Source organism: Ochotona princeps, chromosome 7, assembly GCF_030435755.1.
Source record: "Ochotona princeps isolate mOchPri1 chromosome 7, mOchPri1.hap1, whole genome shotgun sequence".
NCBI lineage: Eukaryota > Metazoa > Chordata > Mammalia > Lagomorpha > Ochotonidae > Ochotona > Ochotona princeps.
Genome location: NC_080838.1, coordinates 70,598,190 through 70,624,261, shown reverse-complemented (window position 1 = coordinate 70,624,261; position 26,072 = coordinate 70,598,190). Strand labels below are relative to the sequence as shown.

The window sequence follows — 26,072 nt, the reverse complement described above, 5'->3', positions numbered from 1 at the left end:
TTTAAAGTTTATTACAAAGGTGAGGGGATTACAGATCCATGTGGGCAGATTAGGATGGAGTGGTCCGGGGTGGGAAGGGAGGACCATGCCTTGCTGTTGGACTACACAGTTGCTGAGGGACTTTGAGTGATCTCTTGGTGGCACTTCCAGGACCCTGATGCTGGGAAGAATGTCCTGGAGTTGTTACTCGAGTGGTGCTCCACTCTCAATTCCAGCTTTCCACCAATGCACTTTCTGAGTGACAGGCGGTACCTGCTTGGAGGCTCAGACTGAGTTCTAGGCTCTCTTCAGTTTGGCCCAACCTCAGCAGAGGGTTTTTGGGAGGAATAAATCAGCAGGTGGAAGCTGTGTCCGTCTCTTTCTGCCTTTCAAATTAAATAAATAAATAATAAATCAATGCTGACAAATTGAAGAATGACATGGATTTTGATGATGCCAGAAATGTCTGCGCTCTGTATTCAAAAACTTCTCAGGTTCTGTGTCTTGTTGGAGAAAGGTCTCATCACCTGCTGCCACTAGATGGCGCTTGTCAGCGAAGCAAAGTTTCTTTCTCTGATTTAGGTGCCCTGAAGGACCTTGGATAACAGGACTGAGAATAGGTGGGTTTTTTTTTTCTTCCTCTTTAAAACAAGCTAAATAGTGGGCAAGTGTTCTAGAAGATCATTTATCCCAGAGAATTATTGACTAAAAACAAAACAGATCCTTATCAGTGAATATTATCTACACTGTGTTTCTAATCCCGTCAGTTTTTCTGGTCATGCTTGTCACCGAACTGTGTGAACCTCAGGATAGGAAGAACAAATAAATCTTTTCTTTGAGTCCATGAGAATTATGGAATGCAGCACACGTTTCAGGCTATGTGGTTAAAAAAAAAATCTCAGGATTCATTGTTCTCTCCCGGAAAACCAACAGCAAATGTGACCACATGCAGAGTTAACAAGCAAAGTTAATCAATGACCTTTCCATGGACAGACACATGCATCTCAACTACTGGACAATAATCAATAGCAAAGGAAGTGGACCGGGCTCTTTTAATTGTGGGACAGCAAACATCAAGTAATGGGAGTGATAACGGGTTGCTGGTGCTTTGCCAAAGGCAAGTCTTTTGCTCATTAATCTAAGACATTGCAGGTTCTCCTTCCCTTCATGCAGTCTCTCTTTCCCCCCGACTAACTTTGTACCCCTTGCAAGGTAAAATTTCATTGCTCTTGGTAGCAAAATGCTTCCCAGCATTACCTACTTGGCTCCTGGAGGGACATGCTGACGTATTTGCAGCAGAATGCCTGGAAAATGTGTTTCTTGAACTTCTCCTTTCTCAAGCACTCCCCAAAGCTGACTATTCATGGCTGGCTCCCGCCTATAATGAGAAATTGCCAGCTATGTTGAAATACACAATCCACAGTGTGAAAAACTGCTGAACAGCAGTGACTAAGTTTTTTTTTTTTTTTTTAATGCAAAAGTGACTTCCTTTGGTGTGTGAGCTTGCTCTGGGGTTGCTGATCCGTTCTAACTGTATGTTCAGTGAGTGCATGTCAGTGTTCACCTCAAACCTGCAAACAACCCAGCGATGCTCAGGCAGTCCTTTCTGGCTGTATTTCTGGTGTGTCCTGACGCCTGAGTCCCACATGTCACTGCAGGAGACATGTAGAATGTGCGGACGTATGCATGAACCAGGTGTGACAACAGCAAGACGCGTGACATTCATAGTTTGGAATTTCAGACAGGGGCAGCCTGGGGCCTTTCCAAGCACCTTCCAGGCAGTCACTAGGGAGCTTCAATGCTCAGTCTTAAGACACAGTGTATGTACTTTGCAACACTCGTGGATCCCTTCCAGTCTGACATTCTAAAAAGCAAAGCCTCTGTCCACAGATGGTTGCCGTCTGCGCGCACCTACTTCACCTGCAGATCTTGTCAGCTGTAGCTTTGTACTGAAAGAAGGCGTGGCTGCAAGAGCAGTGAGTGTGTGTGACGTTCGTTCCCCTGGGCCTTCTGTGCTTTGGTGGTTACTGTGGCAGATGCATTTTGGCCAGGGACTCTCCTGCACGTAGCATGACAATATGCGTTAGGAAAGGCATAATCACCCACGCTCAATTCCACAAAGCGGCACCCTCAACAGGACGGAGAACATCAGAGCATGTGTGGGCTGACTGCCTATTCTTGCCTTAATGGTCTACTTAACTGATCTTGATGGTGTTGGCTCATTGATATACTGTTTACTTGGCAAAGGTACTTAACCCTCCTTAATTAGACTCAGGAAGAAAGTAAATACAACCAATTTCCTTGCAAGCTCGAAAGACCCTTTTGAATGGCGAGGGGTGTTTTGTTAAATCCCCAAGAAGTCAGAAGCCAAAACTGACATAAACTGAGGACAAGTTTGCCTTTGCTGGGGACGTCTGATGACTTCGCCCTGTGTGTGACCAGCACTCTTTCCATCTGGGCACCTCAAGTTTTACAAAGTAGCGTCCACAATGAAACACTGGAGAAAACACTCGCAACTTCAGGGCTGCACAGAAAACAGGGAACACTTGTGACCAGGACAAAAAGCTGGACCTGCAGCCCGCTCAGGGCGTGAGAGACAAGCGCCCCAGGGAGCCCCGGGCGCCTGCGGCCCCAAGCCCAGCCGGGTCTCCGGCCAGCTCCGGGCGGGCGGGCGCAGCACACCGAGCCAGAGCCCCCGGCGGAGGCGGGCTGCCCAGGCCCCTCCCCTGTGCGCAGCAGAAGCCCCGGCGGCGGCTGACGCCGAGCGGCGGGGCCCCGGGCGGCGGGGGCCGGCAGGGTGGCCGAGCAAGGCGGGCGCGGGCGAGGGCAGGGCAGGGGGCCGGCCGAGGCCACTCGCGGCTTTAAATATGGATCGCGGCACTCGCTCGCCGCACAGCCTCCGCCGCGCGGCCGCCTTCCCCGTGCCCCACGTGTCCCGGCTCGCCAGCGAGGGGCGTAGGTTCCAGGCGGTAGTGCCGGAGGTCCCCATAAATCTGCAGGAGCTGCGGGAGTGAGAGTAGACGGGCCGCCGGTGCTCTAGCACCACGCCGGCCGTGTAGACATCTGCCCGCGCCACCCCCGCCTCCCCAAGCCCCGCGTCGCCTTCGCCCCCTTCCTCCCAGGCCCTTGAGGCTTCAGCCGTGCCTGCTCCGAGGGACCCTCCCACCCAGGCGCCTTCGGCCCCGCTCGCTCCCTGACCCGGAGCGCGCAGCCACCCGGGGCGGCAAAGTTGTGACTACTTGGGCGCGGGTGGCTCGCGCCCGGCTGGCTGCGTGTCTCACAACTTCCCGAGGCTCGGCCCCGCCGCGCCCCAGGCCCGCGCCTCCTCGACTCCCGCGGGCTCCCCAGCCTCCAACCCCGGCGGCGCGCCGGGCAGCGCTCGGGTGACGGCGGCCGCGGCCAGGGTGGCAGCCAAGGCGGCGGCGGCGGCGGCAGCGGCCGCTGCAGCCCCACACTCAGCCGCCAAGCTGGAGGAGCGACGGAAGCCGGACCCCAGGAGGTGAGCGGCCAGCCGGGGAGGCGGCTGGGGAGGGTCGGCCGAATCCGAGGCCCCGTGGCCGTGGTGCTGGTGAACGCGGGGCCCCGGAGGGCGGGCGCGCGGGCGGCTTCGGCGCGCTCCTGGAGGGAAGAGAGGTCAGTCACGGGCCGGGCATCCCCAGGGCTGGGTGATTGCGGCGGGAGGAGGCTGCCGCGGCGGAAAGTACTTTTTTTTTCCCTCAGTGTTCCCAGGCGGAGGCTGGATGGTGCTGTGCCTGTCCTACCGGCCACGCTCCCTGCGGGCACCACTGTGGAGCTAGCGGACGGACGCGGAGGTCCGGGCTGGCTCCGTGGTGGTGACACGTGTGTTCTTTGGAGCCCGAAGTGCGGGAGCAGGGGTCGCAGTGTGGCTGGCATCTGTCTGAGGGGTACAGATCTCCACCCAACTGTTCGAGGAGTGGGAGTCCAGGGTCCTTGGTGCCCCTGAGGCCGCAGCCCCCATTGCGCTGGTCACTCTGGGACAAAGCCTTCACATCTTCCCCTGGCATGATGAATGTGGGGTTGAGTCAGGCAGCTGCTTTGCAAGTGGCAGACACTCACTCTTACGCACTTGCTCTGATTTCCAGTGGATCTGGAAGGGAGACACAGAGGTTAAATTGGCCAGGGACAACGGAGTTGTGCCTCAAGTACTGGGCAGCATGTGTGTCTTGGCAAGGGGAGGTGGCTGCTGCTTTCTTAAGTGCGTTTTGCTCAACCTTTGCCAGTGTGCTCGGCACAGTCCCCAAAGGAAGGCGGAGTGGGGAACCACAGGAGCCTAATGCAGCCAGAGCCACACAGGAAAGTTCTTGAAGAACAAAAGGAAACAGCCCCTGAACTTGACCTGAAAGGCAGCGGAGGTAGCAGCCCCATTTTTGTTGAGCTCCTTTTCAAACATTCCTGGTAGAACGGAGTGTCTCCCACTCTGCATGCATTCCCAAGGCCCTATCCTTGGAGGGTGAGCCTGCACCTTCAGCCTGGCCACCCTGTCGGCTTCTCCTCTCAACCCACTTCAGAGTCCTGTCAGCAGTGGGCTGCACTACACTGGCACTGTGGCAAAGCCTAGGGCAACTCCTTTCCTGGGAGATGCTGTGTTGTCCTCCCTGGCCCCCTTTCCCCCCTATGTGTTTGCCACTGGGAATCTTACAGGACTTCAAGTGCACCTTGCTGGTTAGGGTTTATGTATTTCCCTCTGATCTGAATACACTCTTCAGTACAGTTAGCACTGTTTTCTGTAGCTTCTCAGAAGCAACATCATGTCTCTTGAAATTGTTTCTAAGAACTCTCCTCCTTGTGTCTTTTCCATTAGCATTGAAATCATTTTCATGGCCATTAGAGTACTTAGACTGAGGTTGCTGGTATAACTTCATTCAGAGGAAGTGTATTTTTCTATAGGCTTTCTGAGTGAGCACAAACTTTTACTTTCATTTTAAAGTTGGAAGTAGTGAGAGGATTATATCCCTGTGTGAGACCATAAGAATGAATTATTTCAGCTGTATCCCAAGGTGTCCGAGTAGAATGACGCAGAAACGCTGGAACCTGTGGGGAGGGACAGTGGGCACCTTGAGGTGTAGGGCATTCGCGTTTCCAATAATGGGTCCAGGAGGGAAAAGGCAGGACATTTTCAGAGTTCTACTCCTGTTTGACAAAACGGAAAAATGAACAAATCCTCAACATCTTGTACTTCATGTTTTCCCAAATGAATTTTTCATGTCATTTGCTGTCTTGGTGTCTTTTCTGGGGACTCAGAAGCATAAACGAGGGGCCTCAGCCAATCAGATCACCAGGATATGTTCTCACTTGGTAGGGGTGGATCTCTTAGTTCATGTTGTCAGTATGAAAGCACTTCGGGTGTTTGGATGTTAGTGTTATGATTTCAGCTTTAAAAATTATTAGAAGACAGCTTACGTTTACCAAAATAGCATGTGAGCAGAACACAGGCGATTGTATTTGGAAGGAAATTGTGTTAGAGACCGAGTAACCCTTGGGATAGCATCCAGTCCACCCCAGTGATAATTGTATTTTTTTTTTCATTGAGCTCTGGCAAGTTCATTCCGAGGCCCTGGTCCCTCAGTCTGATATCAAGAGAGATAGTCTGGCCACAGCTGCATCTTCAGTTGATTTTAAAGGAAAACGCAGCACTTAGGAAGGAGGGCTGTGTTCTCTGTTGAATTGTGCAGATCATCTGCTTGCCCTGGTTGCCTCTGAGGGCGCTGCAGTCCACGAGGACTGCTGGAGGGAGGGGAGACTTAAAGAATTCACTGCTACTGGAGTGTGGTGAGACGCATCCTCTGCTGGCTTCTTGGCGTTTCTCTGTGTTAATTTAAAATAAATAATGAAATCCAAGACTGGAGTTGATAGATAATAAGATTGGGAGTGGAAAGAACAGCCCGAGAACAGGGAAATCTAATAACGAGTCAAGTTTCTGCGTAGTTTTTCCTTGACTGCTAGATGGAAACGATCAGGGTGTGTGCTTCGATGGGACAACACACACGTTGGGACCGGCACCCATGCGCCAGTGGCTGCTGCTACTGACACACACGTTGGGACCGGCACCCATGCGCCAGTGGCTGCTGCTACTGACACACGCATTAGGACCGGCACCCATGCGCCAGTGGCTGCTGCTACTGACACACGCATTAGGACCGGCACCCATGCGCCAGTGGCTGCTGCTACTGACACACACGTTGGGACCGGCACCCATGCGCCAGTGGCTGCTGCTACTGACACACACGTTGGGACCGGCACCCATGCGCCAGTGGCTGCTGCTACTGACACACGCGTTAGGACCGGCACCCATGCGCCAGTGGCTGCTGCTACTGACACACGCGTTAGGACCGGCACCCATGCGCCAGTGGCTGCTGCTACTGACACACGCGTTAGGACCGGCACCCATGCGCCAGTGGCTGCTGCTACTGACACACGCGTTAGGACCGGCACCCATGCGCCAGTGGCTGCTGCTACTGACACACACGTTGGGACCGGCACCCATGCGCCAGTGGCTGCTGCTACTGACACACGCATTAGGACCGGCACCCATGCGCCAGTGGCTGCTGCTACTGACACACGCATTAGGACCGGCACCCATGCGCCAGTGGCTGCTGCTACTGACACACGCATTAGGACCGGCACCCATGCGCCAGTGGCTGCTGCTGCTGAGGGCAGCCTGTGGTTGATGATGCGTGTGTATTTTCAGGCAGACATAGAGCGTGCAGAAAGTTAGGAAGACTTTACACGACTGGCTCTCACTGCCTTTACGTAATGCAGGGAATTTAGTAGGGAAGGAAAGCCAGTGCTTTGTGTAAGCTTGGGGCTAAGTCATGCTGCTATGTTTTGCCTCTCTCCTGATATTTAAATGCTTTACCTACCTGTGTCAAAAGTGGCAAATCGACTGGTGATGGTCTTTTTTAATCCTCCGTGGTGGCATGCCTGGAGTTATTTTCCCAGCAGTGAAGATGGATTCCCTTTTACTCAGTTCTTCTGCCTAATGTACATTTAGTCACACTTACACACGCACACCGGTCGTTTGTGGAGGTGGCTGATTTATCTTCTCTGAAGCCTTATTTATTATTGCTGCCATGATTTTGTGTCATTGATTTGATGGCATTTCTGTGCTCTGAGCAGTGCAGTGCCTTTTCAGATGCTCATCCCAAGGATGCAGAGAGCTGAAACAAACAAGGCTGCTTTATCTACCTGCTGTAGTGAGAGAGGAAAAAGCATTTTCTTTCAATCTTCTTCATGATATTTATAATTACTTTCCTTAATGATAACATCTCTCTAGCCTCTGAATTAGATGCAGAGAAATACGGTGGGACAAGTTGTCATGAGGAAACTGTGTTTGTAGTGAGAGTCACCTTGTTCTTGCTTGAACTCTGAGTAGGGATAAGGGGTCATTCTGCTCGTTGACAAGATGAGGCAAGGATGAGGCAAACCACTTGTCTGCTCTTCCTAACCTTGATGGACAGTTAGTGGCCAAGGTAGGCCTGACCGTTGTGTCCTTTGACTGGTGTTTATGGAGGTGTATGGTTGAGGCATGCTGCTTTCGTTGTAGCAGGAGGGAAGTTTATCCTGCTTGAAGCTGGTGATTCCACTCACCAGGCAGTGCCTGCTCACCTCCATTTGTTTCAGGTTCCAGAAGGCCAGGCAGTGATGTCACTAGTGGGCAAGTTTCAGTTGGAGTGTGCCAATTGTAGCTTCAGTCTTGAGTGCCGGCTCTGTTTTGTGTGCCGAGTGAGCACTGGTTGAAGTTATGGGTAACGAGGACACGAAGAAAAATGGAAAGGGACCACAAAAGGCTCATAGAAAAGTAAAACGAAAAAAAAGTTAGGTTCATAAAATTCAGGCGTTTTCTGTGGACTTTGTGAAGAACCCGCGTAAACAATCAATTGATATTTTTGGATTTTTTCTTTTATTTGGTGGATAATTGTGAAGAGGAAGGATATTCGCAGTTTAATTTGAATTTTCATGTTCAAAACCTTAAGGGATTTTGACCAAATTTCGACTATAGGAGCTGGTATTGTGGCACAGCAGGCTAAGTGACTGCCTGGGATGCCAGCATTTCTTCCGAGTACTGGTGTGAGTCCCAGCTGCTCCACTTCTGATCCAGTTCCCAGTTGATATGTAGGAAAAACAGTGAAGGACAACCCAGGTGTTTGGGTCCCTGTCACCCAAACGAGAGCCTGGGACACCTGAATGGAGTTTCAGGCTTTGATGGGGCCCAGCCCTGGTCATCATGGCCATTTGGGGAGTGAACAAACAGATGGAAGATCTCTGTCTCTCCTTTCTCTGTAACTCTGCCTTTCAAATGAATAAATCAATCGCTTAAAAACAAAGCTTCTAGTGTACTTTTGGAGGGGCTTAAAAATTAATAATAAAAATACAAAATTAGAAAGGAACACATGGCATTAAAAATTGATACAATGTTCTGTGAGTGACACACCTAGAAAAACTGCTCATGATATGTTTTCTAAGGTAGAAGTTTCTCTTTGTAAATGTAGTTACTAATGACATTGTCCTTTATGATGCTTAAAGGCAAGTAGATATGGGTTTCTTGTTAGTTAATTCTAGTTTCGGCTTGGAGATCTACTCTTCTTTGATGGGCTATTGTAACAAATTTATTTGTTTTGAATTCACATATTTAACACATTCCTCAGCAAAATGCTTCTGAGAAGGCAAAATAGAGGCTTAAAAAGGTAAGTAAAGAGGATTCATTTCATTAACAAAAGAGTCTTATTTATATTTAATACACATGTAGCTTTAATGTAATGGAAGTTAAACTTTTGCATCCTGTGGCAAGGTATAAATTACAAGTACGAAGATGCCAGCGTGCTGTTGCCAGACACGTGGAGGACAGCTTAGAGGTAAGGGAGGAGGCGCACGCTACTGCGCACAAACGTCAGGACTGAAGCGCACTGGTTAGGGACAACTTTGGCGTTGATTCTGAGGCATCACCGCCTCACTCTGTCTCCCTCCCTCTCTCTGCTTCTGCTCTTTACTGCCCTCCCTCCTTCCTATTACAGCATGTGTTCAGAAATCGCATGCCTTACTAGTTGATAAACAACTCAGTGCCTTACCTAAATGAACACATCCACGTACCCAGCATCAAGTGCTAGCACCCCGAGGAAGCCTCCTCTCCCATGCAGGTCAGTACCTGCCCCAAAGATAGCCTCGCTCTTGACTTCTGGGACTGCTGGTTGCTGTGACCTAGACCTGAACTTTCTACCAGTGAATCACAGGGAATGTGTTCTTGAGGGTGATGTCTTTTGTTCAGCTTTGGATTTGGGAGTTTATGAGATTCATTCTTGTTGGAAGCAACAAACAAGTTTGTTTATTTTGATTATTCTGGAGTGTTCCCTTTTTGTGAGAATGCTATAGTTTCTTCTCATTTTTTTAAAAAAAGGTTTGTTTCTTTTTATTGGAAAGGCAGGTCAGATACACAGAGAGAAGGAGAGACAGCGAGAAAGATCTTTTGTCTGCTGGCTCATTCCCCAAGTGAACCAATGGCCAAAGCTGAGCCGATCTGAAGCCAGGAGCCTGGAGCTTCTTTTGGGTGCAGGGGCACAAGGCTTTGGGCCATTCTCTATTGCTTTCCCAGGCCACAAGCGGGGAACTGGGTGCAATATTGAACACCCAGGCATGAACCAGTGCCCATAATGGATCCTGACGCTTGCAAGGTGAGGATTTAGACACTGAGCCATCATGCCAGGCCCCTTCTTTCCATTTTTTTAAAAAGATCTATTTATTTGAAAGGTAGAGGGACAAGAGTGTATGTGTGTTTGTGTGTGTGTATGTATGTATGTGTGTGTAAAGAGAGAGACAGTGTGAGGTGAACACTTTCATCTGCTGGTTTACTCTTCAGATGACTTTAATGATTAGTGCTAGGTCAGGCTGAAGCAGGAAGCCAACAACTCCACTGGGGTCTCCCATGTGGGTGTTAGGGACCCAAGTACTTGAGGTGTCTTTCTCTGCCTTGCCAGGCTTATTAGCAGGAAGCTAGATGAGAAGTGGAACAGCAGCTGGAAATCCAGTTGTTCTGTGATGCTTGTGTTGCAAACATTGGCTTAATCTGCCGAGCTGTAATGCTGGCCCCGATCCATTTCATTCTTGATGAATATTGGGTTGTGTCCATTTTTTGGCCATTATGAATAGCCTGTCTAGGGAACTTTCCCATATGTGTGTTTTCATAAGTGTGTGAGGATTTGGGTTGTATGTTGAGTTGTTAGTTCAGTTTTAGTAGATTGTGCATTCCTTCAAATTTGCTGCTAATTTGCAACGACTACTGGTGTTGCAGGAAAGTTTAGTATGCTCAGCATCCGTTCAAACAGCTGGCATTACACGTCTTCAGTGACTTAGCCATTCTGATGTTGTATCCCATTGTGGTTTTAATTTGCACTTTTTCAGAGTGCTTTTTGTATTCCTCCATATGTTTATTGACTATAGTCTTTGGTGAAGTGCTTGTATGGGGTTTTCATTCATTAAGTTTTTGTCTAATATGGTATTCCAAGTAAGAGGAGATATTTCCATACCTGAGGAGTTAGTTAATTTATTTGTTTAGAAAACTTACACAATCCAGCAAACTCATACATTAGTGCTTCCATCTAGTAAATAATGTAAGTGGGTAAAGACATTAGAAAATATTTTGCATTAATGAACATCATTGTGTGGATCTTTGGAACTCTGTTCTTGGAAAATGATGAAACTCCATCTGCCTCCAAACCAACTAACACAACACTCATAACTGCAGAACCTGTCATTGGTGCTTAACGTAAGAGCATCCGGGGATGGCACCTGGTGCAGTGGGTAAGATTCTGTTTTGTGTACACATATCCCATATTGGAGTGACTGGCTTGGAGTCTTAGCTCTGCTTCTTGATCCAGCTTCCTGCTAATAGGCACTTTTGGTCCTTGTCACACAAGGGGAAGTCCAACAGGGAGTTCCTGGCAGTTGACTGCTATCTGACTGAGTCCCAGCAGTTGCAGGCATCTGGGAGATGAACCAGTGGATGGAAAGTTTGTTTTTTCTTGCCTTTCAGGTAAACAGAACAAAACATGTGGACTAAAGATAAAATAGGAAGACTGGGAATACAGGAGAGTCTTCCCTGTCTCTTTTCCTTTCATATAAAATGCAAATAAATAAATAAGAATTACGAATAATTGGAAAGCGGTTTGTGGTGTTGTGTTGTCCAGTGACCAATGGAAATTTGCATTTGGATGATAAGAATTGAAAACCCAAATCTCTTACTGCTTGTTAGATCTGAGGACTTATTTTGAATAGCTATGTAAACAGTATCAATTCTAAGATTTTTGCCACCTAAAAGGGTACCTTAATTAAAGCAATAAAGGATTTGTGAATACCCCAAAACCTAGTTTTGGGAATTCAGCAACTCACTTATCTATATGTATTTTTGTTATTAAAATGCTTGTAAAGCATAATTTACAGAGGATATTAGGTGAGCTTTGTGAAACTTTGTTCAGAACTGGAAATGGTCATGTATATATATTAGTTACCTTTATTGTTTTTTGTTTTGTTTTGTTTTTTTTAAAGATTTATTTTATTTTATCACAAAGTCAGATATACAGAGAGGAGAGACAGAGAGGAAGATCTTCCATCCGATGTTTCACTCCCCAAGTGAGCCGCAACGGGCCGGTGCGCGCCGATCCGATGCCGGGAACCAGGAACCTCTTCCAGGTCTCCCACACGGGTGCAGGGTCCCAATGCATTGGGCCGTCCTCGACTGCTTTCCCAGGCCACAAGCAGGGAGCTGGATGGGAAGCGGAGCTGCCGGGATTAGAACTCGCGCCCATATGGGATCCCGGCAGGTTCAAGGCAAGGACTTTAGCTGCTAGGCCACGTCGTCAGGCCCACCTTTATTGTTTTATTGTACAACATTCCTTATGCTTGAGTTGGGTTAAACCAGCATGGAGAACAGTTCCCGGCATATTAGGAAAATGTTTGTTGGCTGAATGAAGCAGCAACATGTTTAAGCATCCTTCTTAATCTGTTTCTTTGAGTGGCTCTGTGTTTTACATTTTTTCTCCCTGTGGTGCTTTGACTTTTAATTGCTACAAGTAAGTTGGAAACAGTGTTTGTCAAAAAATAGGGTTGAAAAACTGAGTCTAATAGCAGCAGTTGGAGATAACCCATTTCTCAGTATAGTTTGTATTAAACTCATCGCCCAAGCCACGCACACGGGACTTGGAAAACCCTTGAAATTGCGTACAATGATCCTCACTCTGAGAGCCATCCCCCAAAGGCTTCCACGCTGGTTATCTTCAGCTTCTATAATTAGAATGCTGGCCAACAAATTTCCAGAGTTAAAATATTGTAGCACTTTCTCTAGTGCTGATACCTTGGAAACCATATTTCATGCAAAAATGAATTGTTAATAATAAAAACTGGAGCTTAAACAGAGCCTCTTCAGCTTAGTGCGGAAAAGATATTTCTCAGAAATGTTGATTATGATATCCAGGTAAACTGGCTGCACTCACTTGACTATGTGTGTGTCAAGCCGCAATTCTTCACTCTTTGAAAGATCTGGCTCTGAGCTCTTGATCTTGCTGTATTTGTTCCTTATCTGAAAAATAGTCTAGTGATGTGTTATTTTTATTTTTTAGTTTAATGGTTAAAATGTATGATTTTTTTCATGTTTTAGAAAATTGCATGATTCTCCTTTAGACAATGATGTAGGTATTACCCTTTGAAAAATTAGACTTGCAGCAGAACGAGTTTGAATCTTTATGTGGGAGTCAAATTAGATTTGAAAATCCAAAGGCAAATAATCTTCCCCTTTCTTCTTGTATTTGAGCTGCCCTTTCCCCAAGAGTTTACACTGGGTGGGCTTGCTCTCATTGAAGCCTGACTGTTGAGTGGTGCTCACAGTCACTACTTCTTTATAGCACACGTCAATGCTCATTTCATAAGAACATTCATCTTTGAGGGAGTACTCACATCACTCGCTGTGTTTGACCCACATGTGCCTGATTCAGAGTGACTTTGTGGAAAATGGAATCACCTTGCGTAGCAGACAGCCCTGTCTTGTTACAGACAGAATGCTATAGAAAAATGGAATAAATGCAGAGATTAATGATGGCAGGCCTTCTTAAACTGTGCTTTTATTTTTCAAAGGTGTACTTACCTTTTGGGCGACTTTGTTTTTTTGCAAAGTTAAACTGGAATGTTGTAGGATGAATGCATCCTGGCGTATCTGGTTCCCGCTGTATTAATGTTGGAAGCAAGGCTTTTGTGTACTTTGTTTCCTAGGCACCTGGGATGATGCTTTGGATTTAGGAAAGGATAGCTAATCAAAGAATAGGATCATGGCAGCTAGGCTCACGTTGACCCAAATGGACTATTCCTGCTACCTTCAATGCAGATCAAGTTTTGTACCTCTTCCCTAGAAGCATCATGACTGAGGTCTTCAAGGTCTCCTTTGAGGAGACCTGTTTGCTCTCGGTCAAGATTTAGGGAGACTCAAAGTTAGGCTGGAGCTTCACGTGTCCTTGGGCAATGATGGCTGCATTCCCAAAGCCCTCCCTTCAAGTTTTGTGTGGCCACAGCTGTGGGGAGGCATTGCACTTGAGTTGCTTTGCAAATTCCTTTATTTCCTTGCCCTCTGGAGACCATGTCCGGAGGAATGCAAGATGAGCGCTCTTGATGTTAGCAGCTCTGGGGGCCTCCTGGTAGGGAGTTTGCTAGGGGACTGATCGCAGTCGCCTTTGGAAAACCGCTGAGCATTAGCAACTTGCACAGAAACACTGCTCACACGTTTGCACTTTCACAAGTTGAGCTTCTTTGCCAGGGAAAAGAGAGAAGGCGGGTAGGAAATGTCCCAAAAGATTTAGATAAATGAGATCAGCTATTTTCCCTTGAAAAAATACATTAGGAAATGAAACAAAAACACCCGTCCAAAAACAGCAGAAGAAAATATGATTCAAGCCCTCATGTAGTTTTGCTGCCAAGCATCAGGCAGTGGATCCTGCACTCCAGTTGATCACCTGCTCTTGTCTGCGCTAGTTGTTTCACACATGCTCTGTTGTCCTCATCCACCACCGGCCTCTTCTCTGTTTGTCATCTCTCTTTGTGGACCTCACAGGGGCCAACAGATTGCAAAGCAGACAATACACACTTGATGGCTTGGTATGTAGACATTTTAAAATTTGGGCAGACCAAGTGGAGATGTGAGACTCCCCCAGCTTTGTCTGTACCGCATTTTGTCTGAAGATCTCCCACCAGCACAAGAACTGCCATCATTGATATTAGGCCTTTCAAATGTTTCTTGTGAATCTGCTGTAACGCAGCTTACAGTCTAGTAGCTCTTGGGATGAAACTTCATTATTAGGCTTTGTGGTTTATTACAGCTCCTTGGGAAAATTACTTAACCTATTTTGGTATGACTATTCTATTCCCTGAATTGGACACAGTTGTACTTACTATTTGAGATAAAAAAACTAATTGTTAACACTTAATTGTTTTTGGAAATAGTTCTTAGTGTATAAGAAGTCACAAAAAGAGATTTTCATACTCTTCACCTAGCTTTCTTCCAAAAAACTTTCCTCTAACAAAACATTTGTGTAAAAGTTTTATAAAGAATCATGTTTTTTTGCCTGCTTTGCAAAGGGATGTGCATTTATTTATTAATAACTGATGGTGGGCCCAGCAGCGTGGCCTAGCGGCTAAAGTCCTCGCCTTGAACTCGCCGGGATCCCATATGGGCGCGAGTTCTAATCCCAGCAGCTCCACTTCCCATCCAGCTCCCTGCTTGTGGCCTGGGAAAGCAGTCGAGGACAGTCCAAAGCTTTGGGACCCTGCACCCGCGTGGGAGACCTGGAAGAGGTTCCTGGTTCCCGGCATCGGATTGGCGCGCACCGGCCCGTTGCGGCTCACTTGGGGAGTGAAACATCAGATGGAAGATCTTCCTCTGTGTCTCTCTTCCTCTCTGTATATCCGGCTTTCCAGTAATAATAAATCTTAGAAAAAAAAATAACTGATGGTATGTGTTTGTCAGTCACTGACTATCTGCTTGCAATCACTGAGCATACAAATACGAGCTAGACATACCTGGTGTTGGAAAAGCAGTTCTCGTGGTAAGCAGAGGAAGAGTCATTCATGCATTTATTGACATCTCAAGAACTTTCTGTTTGTCTCATTCCAGTAAGTTTTAAAGTTTTGTTTACTTGAAACATACAGTGAGAGCAAGGGTGGGGGAAGAGAGAGACACCCTCCCACACCCCTCCACCCACTCTCCCCCTCCAGAGAGAGAGAGAGAGAGAGAGAGAGAGAGAGAGAGAGAGAGAACGCTGTTCCATTTGTTACTTTACTCCCTAAATGCCTGCAACAGCCAGGGCTGGGCCAGGCTGATGCCTGGAGCCCAGAGTTTTATCTCAGTCTCCTGTGAGTGTGTGGCAGGATACTTGAACCGTCTGTTGCATCCCAAGATATGCATTAGCAGGAAGCTTAGTCAGAAGTGGAGGAGCCAGGATGTGAGCCAGGCACTCCAGCATGGACTGTGGCTATCTCAGTGGTGCTTAACTACTGCAGCATCAAACTGGTACCCACATAATTTTTATATTTATCATATTGATAACATTGAACTGAATTTTAAATCCAGATGTTGTTCTCATAAAATATTTGAATGATCTAATGCAAATATAGTTGGGAAAGAGTAGAATTTCTTTATGGTTACAGGTATTTGACACCGTGATAATACTGTAAAAATGAGAGAATATGGTTGTACTATGCATCTCCTGGTTTTAGGTGCAGTGTTTGTCTTGCAGTATGTGAGTACTTCAAGATGTTCATAGAAAAATGGAATTGAAAGATAATGCATATTTTCATGAAACCCTTCTCGTTTTGTGTATGTGAATGTGTAATAAACTGAGACATTTTGGAGTAGGCATTTGGTTTATTGTAGGGTGGATATTTTTTTTAAGATTTATTTTGTTTTGAAAGAGTTACAGAGAGGAGTGGTAGAGAGAGAGAAAAAAAGAAAGAAAGAACGAACGAACGAACTGTTGTCCATCCACTGGTTTACTCCCCAAATGGCCACAGTGGCAGGAACTGAGCCCATCTGGAGCCATGAGCCGACAGCTTCTTCTTGGTCTCCCATGGGTTGGCCCAAGGAGTTGAATCATCCTTAACTTCTTTCCCAGGCAATAAGCAGGAAGCTGAATGGGAAGTAAAGCAGCCAGGATTTGAACTGGGACCCATATTGGGTGCTCGTGTTGCAAGCAGAAGCCTCACTTATATGCCATGCACCAGCCCCATGTAGAATGGGTCTTACAGAAGTTCATGTAAAATTCATGGTATGAAAACACTATAAATAGATCTCAATTTTTTTTTATCAATGTAAGCTTACTTTTTAATTCCATTTTCTCATAAGCTCTTTGAGGTGCCTGAGTAGGTGAATATTTCCGGTGAATAGCAACATGCTTCACTATGCTTTAGTATATTGATAAACATTACATTTGAACACCAATTTGAGTTCTGTTGTTATCTCTTTATGTGTGTGTGTGTGTGTGTGTGTATTGTGTGTCTGTATTCACCCATTTATCTGAACCCTACGCAGTCTTACCTGAAGTGGCTGCTTAAAGGCTTGCTCTTGCAATTCAAGACAGATACAGTTGGGAATGATTTAGAGCAACACATTGTGTATTACTGAACTAAGGAATTTCCTTAAGAGAGCAGACAGAAAGCTGTTTGAATGTGGTTGGTCTTAAACAGTAAGCATTCTAATAAACAAGTCTAATTCTTTGCAAAGTGACCTCACCAAAGTCTACAAGATCAGTAACATTTCCTCCAAACCCAAGAAAAGCACAACTGGGAGCGCTACTCATACTGGGGGGAAAAGTAGACTTATTATATATTAAAAAGTTGGTGTGTTTATATGAGCAGCTTTTGCACCACAGGAGCAGAAATTGGCTTCTTCATTCAGCAGAAGGAAAGGAAACAACTTGAAGTGGAGTAAGTAGTCATGCTGTTTGCGAAAGCAGTTGGACATTTTAGTAAATTGACCTGATCTTTTGGGTGGTTTTTCTCTCTTCACCCAGAAATTAGGGTTACTGTCTTTTCACAGGACTGGGTTTAAATCACTTCTCGTTTTGGGTTATCCTTTCCTGTTCTTTAATATTACTGTCAGAGGGCCCTGAATGTTTCCCTGGAGGGCTGTGAGTCGGACCCCACATGGCATTTCCTGTACATTTTAAGTTCTTCCCCCCACCCTGCCACCTCCTCCTCCATCCTCCCCTGGTCCTCCAAGTCTTATCTCAGCTCTTGACTTTGACCGGAAGGCACTAGTGTACCTGCATTGTTACCCTTGAGGTTGTAAAATGAGCCCTGAGGCCTTGTAAAACTTCTATGAATGAAGTCGGCACCTTGTTGCTTATTGAGGGAGATTGGATATGATTTCTGAATTGGAACCAGTGCTCTTTGGTTCTAGGTTCATCTGGGATAATCTCACAGATTAGCTGCGTTTGATTTTGTGCAAGTTAGCAGGTCATTGGGTTGTATAGCCTTCTTAGCTGTCGATCCTGTGTTGACAATTAGAGAACCTGGGAGTGCCAGTGTTGTTAACTCCTGTCTGGCCTACAGCTCTCTGCCTCTGTGGGGCAGGGACTCCATCACATGAGCTTGGGCAACACAGCAGGCTTTATATAAAAACCAGAGCAGCAGAATACCCCCCCCCCCCGAAAAAAAAAACCCAGGTTAGAGCACGTGGTCCTAGCTTCCAGAAGGTCACTGCTTTTGTCAAAAGCTGGCAGCATAACATCCAAGTTCTGTAGGGAAGGTGAGAGACTCACTTCTAAGGTGATTTAAGGGATCCCTGCTGATGTAGGGATTAGGGGTGGGATAATGTAAGGAAAAGCTGGGTAGTAGGTGCTAAGCAGAGGCTGCAGAATCAAGCAGGAGAAATCAGAGCTGGTGCTCTGCTGCTGCCTGCCATACCTTCATGCCACATGGCCATCAGCTCACAGCCTCCCGGCTGTTCCACTTCAGATACTGCTCCCTGCTAACGATTCTGAGAAAGCAGAAGATGGCCCAAGTCCTTAGGCATCTGCACCCATACCCACATGGGAGTTCTAGAAGAAGCTCTTGGCTTCTGGGTTTGGATAGACCCAGCTCTGGCCATTGTGACCATATGAGAAGTGAATTGGCAGATGGAAGATTCTTTCTCTTTTCCTCTCTAACTTTACTCTTCAAATAAATAAAGGTATTAAAAAATAAGGGGATATACTGTTTTGATTCTGGGCCGTTGTGACCTAGTCTCCTTACATGGCAAAAGTGGTTTGTTTGTCTCATGTCCTCAGGGGAGGAAGTATTCACTTCAGCTGAATTTTCTGGCTGCTGAAGCTTACCTCATTAAACCCTCCAAACTAGAATTGTCTTAAAATAATCGTTGGATGTACATCATTGCAAAATGAATTACATGCACTTATCTCCTGTCTTAACAACATATTGGATGTAATTTTCCCTTTTGTTTTTGGTCTTCATTATATAATTTAGACATTTCAGGGCTGGGGACATGTGGAGTTATAAATGCTTCACTAAGTGTTCCCTTATTATTTTGCCTTAATTTATTCTGACACAGCTAAGATATCCTCTTTATAATGTGAAAGCTAAGCAAAGGAATGGACAAGTGACTGTATCACTGGCAGGAATGTGACATTCTCAAGTAGGGCTGGCCATCAGTGAAGAGGCCAGGGCAGGCTGGTGGAGGAGCGCAGCTGGCAGAGCCTGGGAGAACTTGGTGGTGATGGCCGGGGGACGAGGGCTTGTGAAGGCAAGTGGAGTGTTCGGACTTGGGTAGGGAGGTTACCCTTGGGTCAGTTGTTTGTCTTCTGGAGCAGCGCTGGGCTGGAAGTCATCAGCCAGCATTCCCACCAACTAGGAAGATACTGTAGTTTTGAAGAGGAGGTTCTGGGAGCTCAATGCAGCATCAGCATGCCTGGCGTCCTGGAGCCTAGGTGACCCCATGCTCTCATGTCTTCACCCACATCTACCTCCTGTAACCTTCAGAGTTTAGGTGAGTGAATGTATACTGAATGTTTAAAAAGTGCGTAGTGCACAGTAAGTACTGTTTAGGTGTTAGCCTGTTAGGAGAGCCATATTATAAGGAAAAGGAATAACAACTATGAGTTTGAAAGCCAAGGCTCTCATTAATTGTCGGTTTGCAAGAGGAAAACATCTGAAAATGCATTAGTCAGAAATGCTTTTGTGTACTCTGTTGTGGGATGATTTTTGTTTTTAATTTTTATCAGAAAGATGCAAATGCAGCAATTCCTGATCACAGAAATTGAAGAATTTAGACATGGGGGGGATGAAGCTTTTATTGCTTTGTAGGTGTGTGTCTACAGGTGTATGTCTTGGTTCTTGGCCTTCCTTGAAGTAACATAGGGAACAACTTACACATCACAGGAAGTCAGTTCATTTGCTGATGTTCAGTTGGGCAGTGGTTTAGTGAAAGGAATTCCTGGCCAGGTGATGTTATCCAGGCTAGTAAGGTCTTCATAGTTTGATCATTGTCTAACAGATTTTTCTAGTTCTAGATCTGAGTATCATAACGTACAATCAATGAAATGCCTTCATCTTTAAAAAATAAATTTCTTTGTTAGAAAGTTAGTTACAGAGAAAAAGGAAGAGACAGACAGGGAAGGATGATAGAGAACAAATGAGAGAACGTCTATTTCACTCCCCAGATGACCGCAACAGCCAGAACTGGGCCGGACTGAGGCCATGAGCTGGGATCTTCAAGGTTCCCACATGGGTGGCAGGGGCCCAAGCACTTGATCAGCTTCCATTGCTTTTCCCAAATTATCAGTAGAGAGTGGATTGGAAGTAGAGGAACTTTGGCACAGACTGGCATCGTGTGGTATGTCAACATTGCAGGCAGCAGCTTTGCTTGTTATGCCACAGTGTTGGTCCCACATAACTTCATTTCTTGAAACAGTTCTAAATCATTGTTTTCATTGTTTAGTATTTCAATTCCTGAAATATAGAGAAGATCACCTGGAATATTTTGGGAATTTGCTTTCTTTCCAAGTAATGTTCTCATAAACGTTTAGTCTCTGTCAGTTCATTCATTATTCACTTGATGCATGACTAAGTCCTCTGGACAGTTTTTATATCATTCATATTTAAATGGATTTGGAACAGTTTATTTGAAATCACTTATTTACCCTCTCCCTCTATTTCTTTTTTTAAGGTACTGATTGGACTGTTAACATTAAAGCAGACTTAGTTAAAATATACGTATCTCAAAACACTTCTTTAAAACATCAAGTATGTATGCTTATTCCATTGGAATCAACATATAATTTATGACACATCCTAATAAAGTTAGCAGAATGGTGAAGGAAAGAATATGATACATCCTTTGGAAAAAATATCGAACTTATTTTTTAGTATAGTAGTTGCAGATAGTTACGAAGTACAATGTGATAATTCTATAGATGCATATGACGTAGAATGATTAAATTAGAGTAATTACCATTTATTTGTTTTAAGAATCTTTGATCACCTCTATTCCAGTGCTTCATTCAGTATATAATAGTGGTTGTGAACTGTAGTCACCCTACGGGGCCGTAGAACTTATTCCTCCTATCGAAGTATATTTTGCTAATGGGTGCCTAACCTCTGCTTAGTTCCCCTCTCTTCTACCATTCCTGTTCTCTAATAATCACTAGCTTGCTCTTTATGAAATCAACTTCTTTAGCCTCAACATATGGGAGCATGTGCTATTTGTCTTTTTATGTTTGACTTATTTCACTTAATATAATATCCTCCAGTTCCATGCATGTTAGCACAATTGGCATTCTTTTTGTTTTAAATAAGATGTATTGATTTATTGAAAGGGTAGAATTACAGAGAGAGGGGAAAGAGGAAAGAGACAGAGAAAGAGAGATCTTCCTTCTGCTGGTGCAATCTTCCAATGGTCCCAGTGGCTGGTGTGAAAGTCAGAGTCCTAGATATGCATCTGGGTCTCCCACGTTGGTGATGATGCCTTACCAGACATTGTGGCAGCAATTCAATGAAAAGTGGAGCAGTGGAGACTTTTGAGCCCACAGGGGATGTGGGTGTTATAGATGGTGGCTCAAGCATTGTGTCAGAATGCCAGTTCCTGGATTTCTTTTATTTTCTTTTTAAAAAATACTTGAGGAATATTCATACTCTATATATATCACATTTTTGATCCGTTTATGTGTCTGTGTGCACCTCGGTTGGCTCGATAGCTTGGCTCCCATGAATGGTGCAGTGAGTGTGGGAATGCAGCTCTCTTTTTGGTATGTGGACCTAACTTCTTTCGGATCCATACCTGCAGTAGAGTACAACTGGCTGTGCTAATTTACAGAAGATTGTCCCTTTCCTACCTGCTCACCAGCATTGGAAAACAAGCCTTCTGTGACTTAATAATTATCCTCTCTGATTTTTATTCTGCTTGTACTTATTCACAGTTTCTTTTAAATAATTCAGAACACTACAAGTGAACCATGGATGATACTCTACCTCTGTACTTTTTATGTAATTAACTGTAGAAGGTCAGGGTTATATGGAATATGTAATAAACATCATACTGAGTCCATGAGACTTTTTGAACTAGTTTTCGCCTTTGTTTCCGTTAACCTTTTTCTGAGTTGAGCAGTCTGAAGTGCCTCCTGTGCAGACCTGCAGAGTTTTGGTTGCGTGAGCCAGGGACCGATGGAGGTTTAGCATTTCAGCAACTGGTGGTTTTTGTTTTCCTAAGGTGAGAAACACCTAACACAATATTTTATTTCCGCACTTCAGGAGGGATGGTACTGGGGAGGAGTAAACATGGATAAAAGACACAGAGTTGGCAAATAGATGTGTTAAAATGTATTGATGTTTAAATATGATGAATGACAGGAAGTTATTGCGCAAGCCCTTCCTGAAAGCAAAGATGAGTTTTGAAACTGTGCATTTTGGAGGTTGAATACATAGATGCTCTTTTTAGAAAAACATTGTTGAGCTTGATTTAATGAGAAACAACTCCATTTCCAAAAACATAATTCCAGTATAGCTTTGAATTCTCACAGATGTGAAATTATGCCATCTATATAGATAATCTTTAATGGTCTTGGAGAAGTAAAATAGAAAAGGCCATCTTTTGGACAAAATTGTCTCCAAAATCTATATAGGTGACAATGATTTCTACTTTCATATGTTTAATGCCAGGCAAGCCACAGTTATTGGGTGATGGCTTTGCAGAAGGTTCTGCTTGTGACTGTACTTAAAAACACATGATGTCCCCTGTTACAGTATTGGTGGTGGTGGTTTCGTATATGGGTATCTATGTCTGGTAGCATGCATGCAGTTGGTTTGTGAGTGAGTTCATTGTTATATTTTGGTAGAAAAAGTGTTTTTCAAACTTGGGCTATTGATTTTTAACATGAATAAATGCAAAAAAAATACATTATAAGGAGGAGAAGTTATCTACTCCAAGCACATTTTTATTCAAATAGAATCCTGTATTGCCTCCACTTACAGCATAAAGGTAGTCATTCTTGGATTGGTCATCTCAATGTGTGACGCACTGTGGTCACAGACACATGAATGTTAGCTTAACTGATAGCTGGCGAGGTAGAAGTACATTAAACTACATCTTAATTACTTGTCAAGTTTACCAGTGAAATGCATAGTAAGTGTAACTCCAATAAAAGGTGGAAGAGGAAATCCACCTAAATAGATTTTGTATGTTGCAGCATGATTAGAATTTACATTTTCTATGAAGAAAATCAAGGATGAGGTTTTCACCCACACGATGCTCCAAAGTTGAGCAGAGGGAAAGGAACAGCCTGTATGGTATTGGCTCTTTGCTCTAATGGTCTGAATGACATGGAATAAGAAAACACGCACGTAGACTCATGGTTCCGTTTCTAACAGTAAACCTGGTGAGTCCACTCAGTGCGGTTTGCTGAAAAGTGATGGCGATTTTTTAGCACTTAGCTTCTTCTCTGCAGAGCACTCTCCAAATGTTGAATAATTAATTGCCACAACCCCCAATGGGGGTAGAATAGCAGGCCTATCTTTCTGTTTACCAGGAAACCATTATGGCAGAGTCTGGAAATGTTGATTTTTATTTTTAGAAGTGTTTTTGCTTTCCAAGGTGACCAATCTTCAAAATTCTATCCCAGTTTCCAATTGTAGGGTCATGAGTAAGGTAACCAAGGTTGTCCAACACTTGAAAACTTTCCTTTCTCATTGTTTTCACATGGATTTTACTTTTTCATTTCTCTTTGCCTGCTTAACATTCTGTAATACTAGCTCATGTTTTTGTAGAAAATAAAAAATTAAGTACTTGTAAGTTTATCCATTGCAATTAGGATAAGTCTCTTCTTATCTGACAAATTTAGAATTTGTGATAATCTATTGCATCTATGAGGAATACTTTACATGGACAAAATAAAAGTCATATTTTGAAAACAACTTTATAAATGAGAGAAATAAACCTTTCAAGCTATGTATTTTCTAGCTCCCACTGAATGTTGTAATCTGAGGACTAGTACGTGCTGACTGTATATAGAGGCCTGATGGGATATTGAGCTATATGGCACTTGAGGGGGATGTATTTATGGTTGGTGTGGTGAGCAGCGAAGACTGCAAGAGGGTCTAGCTGAAGTATAAAGGAAGGTGGCTAAGTGAACACTTGAGTTAACCCATTTCAAAGGGGTCCAAAAGAGAGATGTCATGCGTGGTGAAACTCACATGAGTGATGGCTGTGTCCTACCAGACAATACGCCGTGAGCCAGACTAATTCCTGGCTTGTTTGTGCTGCCAGCGTCAGGATGTCTGCTGATTAGCTCTCTGGAGAGGTTCAGGATGATGTCCCTGTGGCAAATGCTCACCGCTGTCCCTCCCCCAGGTTTTCGTGCTTCAAAACAGAGAGGCGTCAGGACTTGCATTTGAGAGCATCACTTTTGTTTCTGCTCTGAGCAGCTGACCAGGTGATGGAGAACATTGTGGGCGTGATTCTGACAAGTGCTATTTTTTTGTGCATAGTCCACAAGGTCCATGTCTTTAAAGGCAGAGCATGACATATTAAAGATGCTGCAAAAAAACTGTGACATATACAAAGCATTTGATAACTGTTATGGGCTAGTGTCCATAAAACATAGAGAGTGACCTCCAAAGAACAAAACAAAGTATTCATTTCCAGTTGTGCATACTCTAAAATTTGATTGGAAAGGCTATAAAACCTATCCAGTTCCAGAATGTCATGCTTAAAAAATACCTATTAATGCTTTTGTGTTATCAGGAAGATCAGAAAGTGCAGTGCTGTCATCCAAACCAGAGAACTATTTAACTGCAGAACATTAAATCTGGAAAGAGAGTGGTCAAGTCCATCTCAACTACCATAAGTCACAGGGCTTTTATAGGATCAAATTGGAAGAAGGTATGCTCACAAGGATAAGGCAACCTCCATGATGCATTTGTAATTTGATTTCTTTTTAGACAGAGGGTCTTCTGATGGTATATTGTGGATAACAGCTTATCTAACATCTGGTAGAGCTTGTGTGGGAAGTAGTAGATGCTTCTGTAATGCTGTTTCTTGAAGGAATGTGACCTTATCTGAAAAATTTGTATTTTAGTCTACTGTTAGTAGTGGTGACCACATAAGTTTATAACTACCATGAAAATGACACTTTTTTTTCGTTTAAATAGATGCCAGGGTGTGTGACATAGTTTGTGGAAAATGAAATTATAAGAAAAACTTCGGGGCAGTGTTGTGGCACAGTGATTTAAGCTTCTGGTTGGGGACTTTTATAACATTACTTCTGGAGGGTGACTGCTAACAAGCTAGATAAGTAACCAGGGCTAAGGAATAGCTAAGAGAAAATGGAGTTTGGGTGGTATTTTAGATACTGGTTCCTTGCATAAATGAGAATTGATAGTTGATCTTATTGATACTAGTCTGAAATTTTAAGGAAATGTTCCAGGTAACTCAGTATTTCCAGACATATGAAGTCTGTTTATTAGAATATTTCCAAGTTTATGAATTGAGCATTAAAAATGTTAAAAAATCATAGTTGTGCGTGACAGTAAGTTTATGGATATCATTCTGTATCCTCGCAGGAAAGTATGTTTCTAGGTACACATCGTTGTTGATTTTAAACGTATAGATCCTTTCTTATTGTTGAGTGGGTATTGTACTTTCTTCTGTTCACAGGAATTCTGACTGAAAGTCATTGGCTGAGATGGCCCTCATTGCAGGAGTTGAAGGAAGCTCTGAACGTAGGAGGAGATGCACACTTTGTGACTGCATCACCTCTGAGAAGGACCTCATGGCTTGCAAGCCGTGTAGTTCTTTGATAAACCACATGAAGCTAATTATATGTAGAAAAATTACCGCTTGGGTCCTGCTTCTTAATTTTTTTATTAGTTTCATTTACATTTGACTTAAAGTATTCTTTGGAAGGCTTTCCTCCATTGAGAAATGAAAATCATCTAACACTGTTATTTTGTAGATGTATCTAGATACACGAGGGAACTTGAAAAAAATTCATGGAAAAATGAAATTAAGACATGTTTATTTTGGTGTAAGGAAATATTTGCAATCCATGCATGGGGGTTGCATTCTGCCTGGAATGCTGGATTTCAAAACCAATCCTGATTTGAGTCCTGGCTACTCCAATTCTTATCCAGCTTCCTGCTAACGTGTTGGGAAAGCAGAAGGAGACTGCCCAGTTCTTGGGCCCCAGCTGGTCATTGGGAGATCTGGGTGGAGTTTCAGGCTCATGACTCTGCCTTGGCCCACATGCAGCAGTTGCAGCCATTGACAAAACAGTCTCTCTCTTTCTGACATTTTGCCTTTAAAATAAGTTAAAACACGGAAATCCATGATGAGTTTATTTTCCAGGGACTTTCTGAAGACTCGTTAGCTAACTATATTTCAAGAGTGAAAAACTAAAACTAGAAATAAAACATTATGTCACACAGTTTATTGTATTAAAACTATTATGTGTGAAAGCCAGATCTCATAATTTATTAATTCATCATTTTTTTCTCCAGTGATTCATAATTTTCTGACTCTTTTATATTTCCTTCCTGCTTCTGATAGTGTTGAAAGCATA

The 26,072-nt window shown here is 44.3% G+C and overlaps 1 protein-coding gene across 2 annotated transcripts in view; it reads left to right on the top strand.

Annotated features, from left to right (window-relative positions):
* The first annotated feature begins 3,281 nt into the window (after window positions 1-3,281).
* SLC4A4 (solute carrier family 4 member 4) overlaps window positions 3,282-26,072 on the top strand; it is a 336,295-nt gene continuing 313,504 nt past the window's right edge. For both annotated transcript variants that reach the window (XM_004596192.2, XM_058667227.1), the window contains exon 1: window positions 3,282-3,478. The gene's annotated coding sequence lies outside the window, so the exon portion shown is untranslated. The remainder of the gene's footprint in view (window positions 3,479-26,072) is intronic.